We start from the raw sequence: 10,293 nt of genomic DNA on the forward strand, positions 1-10,293 counted from the left end.
AGCTTAACATATTCAATTACGACAAGATCTTAATGTAAAGGGCGGATTTAACATATCAACCAAGCATATAACATATAAAGTAATTAAATCAGGTAAGATCGTCTAAAACCCCGATGCTACCCTAATCGGCAACCAGAAAGCAGGCTAGAGATCATGGTTCTAATCATGACTTATAAGATCAAACTCAACTGATGCAGCTATAAGTATGAAAAGAAGAACAATATCTAGACAATCAAGCCGTTGGATGTTTCATAGAGTGTTGGATATCTTGACGAATTACATAAACAAGATTATAGTATCATAAAGATGGAAGCACTAATCCCGAGAACGCAAGCCGCCATAACAAGTTTTACCTCTAGTTGAAGATCGAAACCGATGCAGCTCAACCCGAAAGCAAGAGCTCGTCGAAACAAAACGAAAGTAACAGGTGGCGTTGCGCCATGATTGTATTGAACGTGTGTTAGATAAGTACATGGGGCTCGGGGTCTATTTATACCCGAGATTACAAATATGTCCATGTCGGACACGACTCTTATCTCTAACAAACTCTAAGATACCATAATTCTTTGCGGCAGACTTTTGCCCAAACATATCTCTACGGAAATTACATGAAATATCCTAATTAATAGATACAATTGCCTTATCAGGACTCTATCCATGCGTGGCAATCCTCATGAAGTACATTGACCCAACCCGACAACGTATGCCGTGCCATATTGTCGGATTCGACTTGATCAGCTAACCCCGTCTAACTCAAACCCTACCAATCCTGATCGTAGCCGATTCAGACTTCAGCTGATCCTTACTCTGTTTCCCGAGCGATTTCCATCTTGATTTCCACTTCGATTCCATCTCCATCTCCCATACTTAGATTACCAAATTTGGTCGTTAACACATGCCCCCCAAGTCCGGAATATTGGATAATGTTTCGAATTTGCTACACGTCGACTCCGAGAGAAATCCGCACTTGCCGTTTTCCGACCGTTACATAGTGCTTTAAATACTAACCGTTGTCCCCGAGAATCTTGACACCGTGACTCCCGTTTTCACCGCTTAAGCCAAACTCCGTCTTCTCTCTCTCCTGGGATCCCCTTGGCGCACAAGGCGATTCCCAGGCGATCTTCTCTCTGGTTAAAACTTCGCCCGTAGCGTTGTCGACCTCCGCCAGCCCGTCTGTCGCATCATCAGCCGAGTATGTAGAAGTAAGTTATCATCAGCTAGATCCTCCCTTTTCGCAACAGATTGGTTTTCCCTTTCCTTATCTTGTTTTCTTCTTCTCCATTCTTTTGGATTCGTAGCATCTCTCCAATCTGGTCGCAGTTCCAAGCCTTTCACACGAGAATCATTACTTTCTCGGTCCAATCGGCAATCTTGACCCTACTGAGGTCATCATCGGTGAAACCAATAGGATCCCTTCTAGACTAGCCAACCCAAGCCTAGGTCACTGGAAAAACACTTTCAAATCTTGGCCATCTCTTGAGAAAACTTTACCCGAGAAAAGCTGGGTTATATGGTACAAGCGCGTATCAGCTAGTAAGCAAACGCATTGGGACGAGATTGGAATCGGCCAAGCACTTGCCCTTACCATAGCGAATTCAGCTAAGGATGAGCCCCTAATGGCTGCCCCCACTTATGTCTGGTCCAATACCATCAACGCTTTTCTATTCAATCAAGGGCCGATGACCTCAACTCTGGTAGATATCACCATGATCACTGGTCTAGATGTAACCTCATCGGCTAACCCCATGAGTCTGAACACCAAGAATCAATATGACTTTAGGACCAAAAGCATAGGTGGCTGATCTGGTTATGTGGCAGCATACATGGGCCAAGGATCTGTCACTCCTCGGGAACATGTGGCTTTTCTGCTCATGTGGCTAGAAAAGTTCCTCTTCTGTGGATCTAGTTGTGGTCCTACAACCAATTGTAGTTTGTAGCCGAAGCCCTGGAATCAAAATGACAATTCTCCTTAGGCAAAATCCTCCTCAGCTATCTGTACCAAACATTAAATAATGCATCGGCCAAGATAGCTGTTGGCTCAGTGGTTGGAGCAGGTGGACCATCGTGGCTGCTACAAACTTGGTTGAATCTGGTAGTCATGAAAGCTGTCAATCGGCCATCCGTGAAAGGAGCCGAATTTCCAAGGTTAGAGCTGATTACGGATGATGATGGAGAAGAACGTACCCATCGCAGATGCATGTCTTATGGGGAATATGCATCCACACCAGCCGATACTAGAGCAAAGTTATCCGCTGAGCTACTCAAGGACAGGTTCTGCAGCATTTATGAAGGCTTTCAGAAAGATGCCTGTGTTTGGTTCTTTTATGAGAATTCAGCCGACTTGGATCTCCCATAGGACTTTAGATTCGAAGATATCAATCATGAGAGATACCAGAAATCCAGAGAAGTTCTCTCAACTGCGATTAGTCCATGCATCCTTGTCGCGTCTCAAAACGACTCTAAAATACATCCTCGAAATTATGCCTAGAGTAATTAAAATCCATGTGAAAGCCTCCAACAATTAAAATGTGCAAAGTTAAAAGTCAAATAAGGCTTGGAGGATTTTTGTATATTTCCTAAAAGCCTAAAATGCGTAAATAAATTTTAGTGGAATTTTCAGAGCACAAATAATAATTATTAAGAAATAAACAAAGTTAAAATGGTTTTATAAAAAGAAAAGCTCTAAAAAGTCCTTTTTCCCCCCTCCCCCTCTTGGGCCGGCTCGGCCCATCTCTCTCCCTCTCTCTCCTCTTCCCCGCGGCCCATTCGGCCTCCTCCCCGCGCGCGCGCCGCTGACGGGCGGGCCCACCCGCCACCCTCGCTAACGGGTGGGGCCCACCCGTCATCCCCTTCCTCCCGCCGCTCCCGCCGCCCCGCCCGCACCCTAGCGCCGCCGCCGCTGCCGCGAATCCCGCCGCCCCCGTCCGCCCCGCGTGCAATCAAGAGGGGGAAAATATTCCCCGGGATCCCCTCCCCCTTTCCCCCCATTTTTCCCTCTCTCTCTCCCTCGGATTCGTTTGGAAACTTTCCCCCTAACCTCGCCGGCGCCATTAATGGCGGCCGGGACTCCCGCGCCCGTTTCCCCCTCCTCCGGCCACCCCCTCCCTCTCTTAACCCTATATAAACCCTCCCCGTGCCTCCCTCCACCGTCGCTCTCTCTCTCCGCCGTCGCCGCCGAGCTCCGGTCCGCCGCCGTTGTCGCCCCGGACCACCTCTCCCCTCGGCGCCGCCTCCTTCAGCTTCGCCGCATCCTCGCCGACCTCGTCCACCCCTCCGTTTCGGTCGCCGACCGCCGGAGCACCGTCGACCCCGTCCACCCGAGCCGCGCCGCCGCCTTCCTCCGCTCCGGTCGCCGTTTCCGTCGTCGCCATCGACCCGGGGTGAGCCGTGGACCGCCGCTTCGTTTCCCCTCTTCCCTCCCCTCTCTCGGCTGCCGCTCTGCCGTGCCTATGGCCGCCGCCGGCGACCATAGGGGCGCGGGCGCGCCGCCTCCCGCCGCTGCGCCGGCGTGGTCGCCTTCGGGCGCACCGAGCGGCTGCCGCGTGGGGCCCGGCTGTCAGCCGCCCGCGCCCTTAGGTGCGGCTGACGCGTGGGACCCACGGCGCCGGCCGGTGCGAGCCCGGGTGCGCCCGGTCCACCGTGGGCCGTGGGGCTGCCGCGTGGGCCCCACTCCCGTGGACCCAGTCCGCGCGCCCCTCCCCTCGGCTGACGCAATAAATCCATTTTAAATTAAAATTTAAATGAAGAAATTCGCAATTATTCATTTAAAGAGCATATAAACTTCAAATGGCCATAACTTGGCCATTTGAACTCGGAATTGGACCATTCAAGTCTCTAATTTTTCCTTAAGAAGTCAAGAACCCATTTTTGTGCTTTGTTTCTGCTTGTTATATGGAGTTTATTAGAGTAAAAGCCTTTTCTTTTCCGTTGGTCGTGTAGACGCTGTAGCTTCGGAAGATCCGCTCTTCGTGGAGGTTGAAGCCGACATTTGGGAAAGCGAGCAAGGCAAGTCACATCATCCTTGAACATATTGAATCCCAGTTATAAAATTATGTTGCTTTAAATTATTGCATTATCGCTTTATTTAAATTCCCGCGTTATCACTGTTTTATCTAGCCATGCCGATTTACCTTTGTTATGACCTTATTATTGTTATTGTTATTATTTCCTTGTTCACCCTAGAATAAACAAAACCCCAACTAGTGGACACTCTACTCATGGTACCACTAGCATGATTTTAGGTAGATGCTTCGCTATTTAATTAGGTAACATTAGGTGGTTTTTCAACTCTAGACTTTGGGAATATTCATACCACCTGGACACTATGGAATGGTTTGGTTATTGTGGAATTGGCTTCACACCGCTCCTTCTATTCAAAATCCCCAAAATGGTTTTAGGCTGGGCTCGGGGTGTATGGTTTTGATAGTAGCACCTCGGCCATATAAGGACCGGTCTTCGGGCCTCTGTTGCAAAGCACTACCGTACTTCCACATGTCTAGTGGGTAAGGCTTTGTTTGTGGCTCAGTCTGGTTATAAACAAAAGTACACGGATGGAGATGGACGAAGTCGGGGGTCGATGGACATCTCTAGGACAAATGAAGGCTACACGAGCTGCGGCCCGGTAGTCGAGATGTCATGGCACAGGGCCGGTGTCCTGCTGCTAGGGGCTCAGTCCTGCCTGCCTGTCCCGGGGGTTCCGGCCGTAGGTGGGATTGGGTCGGTACTCTTGTCTATGGCTAGGATGGGTTGGAAACTATGTCACGTCTTCCGTCTGTATACCGTGGTGGTATGTGGCACGTGGTTGCACGTGAGGAAGATGTGTCTTGTGGGTAAAGATGTACACCTCTGATCAGAGTATAATCTATTCGAATAGCCACGCCCTCGGTTATGGGCAAGCCGAGCAATGTACCCAAGTTAGTGTTTTAATCCTTAAAACCTGCTTAACAACTAAAATGTGGAATGGTTGGCCTGGGTTGGCTTGGGACGAGCTGGGACCCAGGGTCGGGTTGCCGGTTCAGTCTGAATCATCGTAGGCCTTGGGTTAAGGCAGGTTCGTGTGGGTTCACGGCCTTGATAAATAATATTGTATAGTTCTAGAATCGTGTTTACAAAATAGCTCTGAGCAACTAAGTGTCTTTAAATGCTGTTTACTGCAACCCTAACCCTTTATATTATAACTCCCTTGTACTCCCTTGCATTTATTATGCACTTGTGGGTGTGTCTTGTTGAGTACGGTGGTTGTACTCAGTCTTGCTCAATTTTTTCCCAAACCCAGAAGAGGAGTCTCTGGAAGATGAAGGTTTTGGTGTCTAGATCGTGCCTGCCGTCAAGCGCCTGTGGTCGTCGCCCTAGTCTTCCGCTGTTTCTCGTTTGTCTTTGTGTGTGCTGGGCCTTCGCTGCCCATGTAATAAATTAACTATTTACGCTTCCGCTTGTTGAACTCTGAACTGTATCAACTTTTGGTGTACCTTGACTCCTGGGACAAGGAATAATGCACGCACGTAAGGAACGCCCGTTGGGTTATTTCCGGTCGTGACAATCCTTCCTGTCGACATTCATCAAGGGAGAAATATACAAGCCTCTTATGAATTTTACCACCCGATGAGCTCTGCAAGATAGTTTGGAATGCAACAGCTACCAATCGGCTTGTTCTTTGCCGATAAAATCCAATGCCGAGGAGAAATTTCATCGACTCTGATGATGGATCGGCTACTCAACATCCCAGGGCCTTCTTTGGGCAGCATTGAGAACATAGAGCTGGCAAAGTTCAGGAGCAAGAACTTTGACAGATGGTGGGGTGATTGGAAACAACACATCTTCCATCAACCGGCTTCTATGTACATGACAGATCTGTTCCCCGATGTTGTTCCTCAGGTAAATCTTTACTCTTGTCAATTCTGTCTGAACAATTATTAGCCGCCTTGAAACTCGACAAACTTCTCTTCTCATCCTGTAGACAACAGAATCCTCTCCCCATCGCAAAAGCAATAGTGGCAGAGACATTGAATATGCTCCAGGTCTCTTGCGAAATGGTGGTGGACTATCTCCCCCTGTCACCGGCTATCATGCCCCCAAGACCTCAAGTCTACTTCAAGGGCTAATCAAAGAACCAGCCGATGTTGGCAGGAAAAGAAAGACCAAGGTACTGGCCATAGATCCATCGGCTCAGGCTTCCAAGAAGAGAGCAAAGAAGCACAAACCCAAACCAGCTGATGACCTGCCTGCCTTAGATCCATGCATTGAGCAAGCTCTGGATGAAGAGGATATTGAAGAGGATGTCGATCAAGCTGCAGCCGAGATTAGTGACACAGAAAAGACTCCATCGGCTTCCCCCAAGCAAACTCCTCCAACTCCTTCTGCTCCGGCTCACTTTTCAAGGGTAAATCACTTACATTATTCCCTTCTTGCAATCATGTTCATTCATAGCCGATCACTCATTAATCTTTGCATTTGCAGAAAAAGAAGACTCCTGTGAGGAAGAAATCGGCTGTAGCATCACCCAAGCCAATTCCACCAGTAAGATTACCATATAAGTCCTTTTTTCTTATAGTTGATTTTTCATAACACTTCATCTTTTTGCAGCCTCCTCGTCCTCCTTCACCTCCTGTGCAGTCCGAATCAAGTGATCACACTCCATCGGCTCCAGGCAGCCATAATGTTGAGGAAGAAGAACAACCTGCTGCTCCTACCATCCTAGTAAGTGTTACCTTCAAAATCTCTAATCGGCTATATTGTGTAATCTGATCTATAATTGTCTTTAATTTTCTCTTTTGCAGGTCTAAGCCGATCTATTCTCTTTTGATATCAAAGATTATCTTGATGAGACAGAAGAAGACACCATCAGCGAAGCCTTGGCTCCTGTGTCCGATGATGTGAAAAGAACACTTGAAGACATTTCTCATCGGCTAGAGGAATCATCACTGGACATCTTGGTGGTCGATTGTGGATTGATCAGGGCTCGGTTTCATGAAGTTCAAGCTCTGATCTCGGATGAGCTAGCCGACATCCTCACTCCAGCCGTTTATCTCGAACAATACCAATTCAAGCTGGAAAAAGCCAAGCTAAGATATTGAAGCTACAATCCAGGCCAATCGGCAGCTCGTGCACGAAGAAAATTCTAAGCTTGATCAACTGTCTGAGTGCCTATCAAATCCAACATTGATCGGCTTGAAGCCCGGAAGATTGAGCTCATAGCCCAACTTGAAGAATGCAACGCTGAGCTAGCTCTGGAGCAAAATAAGTTAGCCGATCTCCCTCAAGCCGTCGAAGAACAAAAAGCAAGGCTGACATCGGCAATCAAGAATGTCGCTGATCTGACCAAGTCTATAAAAGTTATCCCTAGAACCGATGCTCAAGATGCCCAACCTATAGAAAAAGTAGAACAGATTAGGCAAAAGGCCATATCATGCCCAACCTATAGAAGAAGTAGAACAGATTAGGCAAAGGGCCATATCGGCTATCCAGCGATATTTGTCTCAGTAACTTTCTATGTAATAGGCCTTAGGAAATTCTTTTGTAATCGGCTAAGAAACTCCAATACGTTAACTGTCTTGATGATCTTTTGTGCCGATTAATATAACTTCTTAATTTGCTCAAAAATTTGCAACTTTTGCATATATGTGCCCCCCTAATTTTGCAATGACAAAGGCATTAATAAAATTATAATTTGGACTAAGGGCGATATAACAATATCGGCCATTGCACATCGGCAAAACACAACCGATTACAATATAAAAACAACTAAGGGTGATATAACCATATCAGCCATCTTAAGGCGATGTAAACACATCGGCTTTCATGCATCGGCAACACTAGCCGATCATGCATTAACCCAAACACTTGGATAATATTTCTTCAAGTATTTGCCATTGAGTGCTCGTCCATAAACTTCGCTGTCAAGTCCTTGCAACATGTAAGCCCCTTTGGATACAACCTTATAGATTTGAAATGGCCCTTTCCAATTTGGTGACCACTTGCTGAATTTGTTATCTCGAGTCCCTATCAGCAAAATCAATTTCTAAACAAGCTCACCTTCCGAAAAAGACTTGGGCACTACTTTCTTGTTATAATGTCGAGCAACACGTTCCTTATCCCTAGTAACTTTTGCAAGTGCTCTCAATCTTGATTGAACCAAGTATTCTCTTTCATCGGCCATGAGATTATAATACTCATCGGCTGTCAAAACATTTTGCAACTCTGTTCTTCTTGAGCCGATTCTAACTTCCCATGGTAAAACAGCCTCATGTCCATAAACAAGCTTATAAGGAGGAACTTGAATCGAACCATGACAAGCCATCCGATAGGACCACAATGCTTCGGCCAATCGAGTATGCCACTGCCGAGGATAATCTGAAATTTTCCTTTTAATCAGCTTAATTAAACTCTTATTAGATGCCTCGGCTTGCCCATTAGCTTGTGCATAATATGGTGAAGAATTCAACAACTTGATACCCATGCTATCGGCAAACTGAGCAAACTCATCGGACACAAAGATTGAACCTTGATCGGTCGTAATTGTTTGAGGAATACCAAATCGGTAGACAATATGTTCTTGAACAAATTGGATAGCATCCCCAGAGTCAACTTTCTTCAAAGGAATCACCTCTATCCACTTGGTAAAATAATCTGCTGCCACCAATATGAACTTGTGACCCTTACTCGATGGTGGATTAATCATGCCGATCATATCAATTCCCCAACCTCTGAACGACAATGGCTAGATGATAGGATTCATAGCCAATGTAGGCGCTCTTTGAATTGCTCCAAACTTTTGGTAGTCCTGACATCCCTTGTAATATTTGAAACAATCCTCTAACATTGTCGGCCAAAAATATCCTCCCCGCCGAAGCAACCACTTCATCTTATGAGCCGATTGATGAGTTGCACAAATTCCTTCATGCACCTCGCCGATTGCCACCTTAGCTTGATCGGCATTCAAGCATTTAAGCAGTACCCCATCAATCGTCCGATAATAGAGCTCATCATCCAGCAAGGTATACTTCAAGGACTTATAGCGCAACTTTCGTGAAGCCAATTGAGATGGATTTTGCAAATAATAATGCACATCATACCTCCAATCATCAGCTGTTATTGCAGCACCTTCTACTTTTAACATCTTTCATCATCGGCTTGTAACCTGATGCCCCCTGAGCCAAGTCATTAGCATCAACATTCTGCTCTCGAGATACATGCTTCAAGGTCACTAGCCGAAATTCTTTCATCAACTTCTGGCACTTCTTACTATAAACCATTAATGTATCATTCTTGGACTCATATTCTCTAGCCAATTGACTGATCACCAACAACGAATCACCCATAATTTCAATAGCATCGGCTTCAACTTCTTTGAGCAATTGCAACCCCTTGAGAACTGCATCATATTCAGCCTAATTGTTGGTTGCATAAGGTTTGATATTATAAGCAAACTCAAAATTTGCCCCCCAAAGGGAAATTATAACCAAGCCAATACCACATCCATGAGTGCACACTGATCCATCAAAAAACAAAGTCCAAGGTACAACTTGAACCGAGCCGACTGAATCATCACGATGATCAACAATAAAATCGGCTATAGCTTGCCCCTTAATCGCCTTTGGTGACTCATACCGAAGATCAAACTCTGTTAAGGAAAATATCCATTTTCCAATCCTTCCTTTTAGAATCGGAGCCGATAACATGTATTTGACCACGTCGGCTTTGCATATCACGGTGCATTCATTGGATAACAAATAATGCCTTAACTTGGTGCAAGAAAAATATAAGCACAAGCACAACTTTTCAACTGGAGAATACCTTGTCTCGGCATCCAACAGCCGACGGCTCAGGTAGAACACAACTCTCTCTTTCTCTTCAACCTCCTGAATCAGTACCGAGCCGATTGACTTCTCACCAGCCGACAGATATAATCTAAAAGGTATTCCTTTTTGTGGAAGAATCAAAACTGGAGCAGAACTTAGATATTCCTTAGTATTATCCAAAGCCTTCTGTTGCTCTGCCCCCCAAGTAAACTTTTGATCGGCTTTCAATCTCAACAATGGTGTAAAGGGCTCCAATCTTCCAGACAAATTAGAGATAAACCTTCTAACAAAATTTATCTTGCCGATCATTTCCTGCAATTCTGTCTTGTTCTCCGGAGGTTGAATCTTTTTTATCGCATTAACGCTCCTCTAAGTTATCTCAATCCCCCTTTCATTTACAAGAAACCCCAAAATCTGGCCAGCCGATACACCAAAAGCACACTTTGTTGGGTTCATTTTTAGGCCATACTTCCTTGTTCTCTCAAAAACCTTCCTC

The 10,293-nt window shown here is 45.9% G+C and overlaps 1 pseudogene; it reads left to right on the forward strand.

Annotated features, from left to right (window-relative positions):
* Positions 1–673: 673 nt before the first annotated feature.
* Positions 674–7,194, forward strand: LOC136353536 (uncharacterized; annotated as a pseudogene).
* Positions 7,195–10,293: the final 3,099 nt, after the last annotated feature.

Source organism: Oryza sativa, chromosome 10 (genome assembly GCF_034140825.1).
Source record: "Oryza sativa Japonica Group chromosome 10, ASM3414082v1".
In the NCBI taxonomy this organism is placed as follows: Eukaryota; Viridiplantae; Streptophyta; class Magnoliopsida; order Poales; family Poaceae; genus Oryza; species Oryza sativa.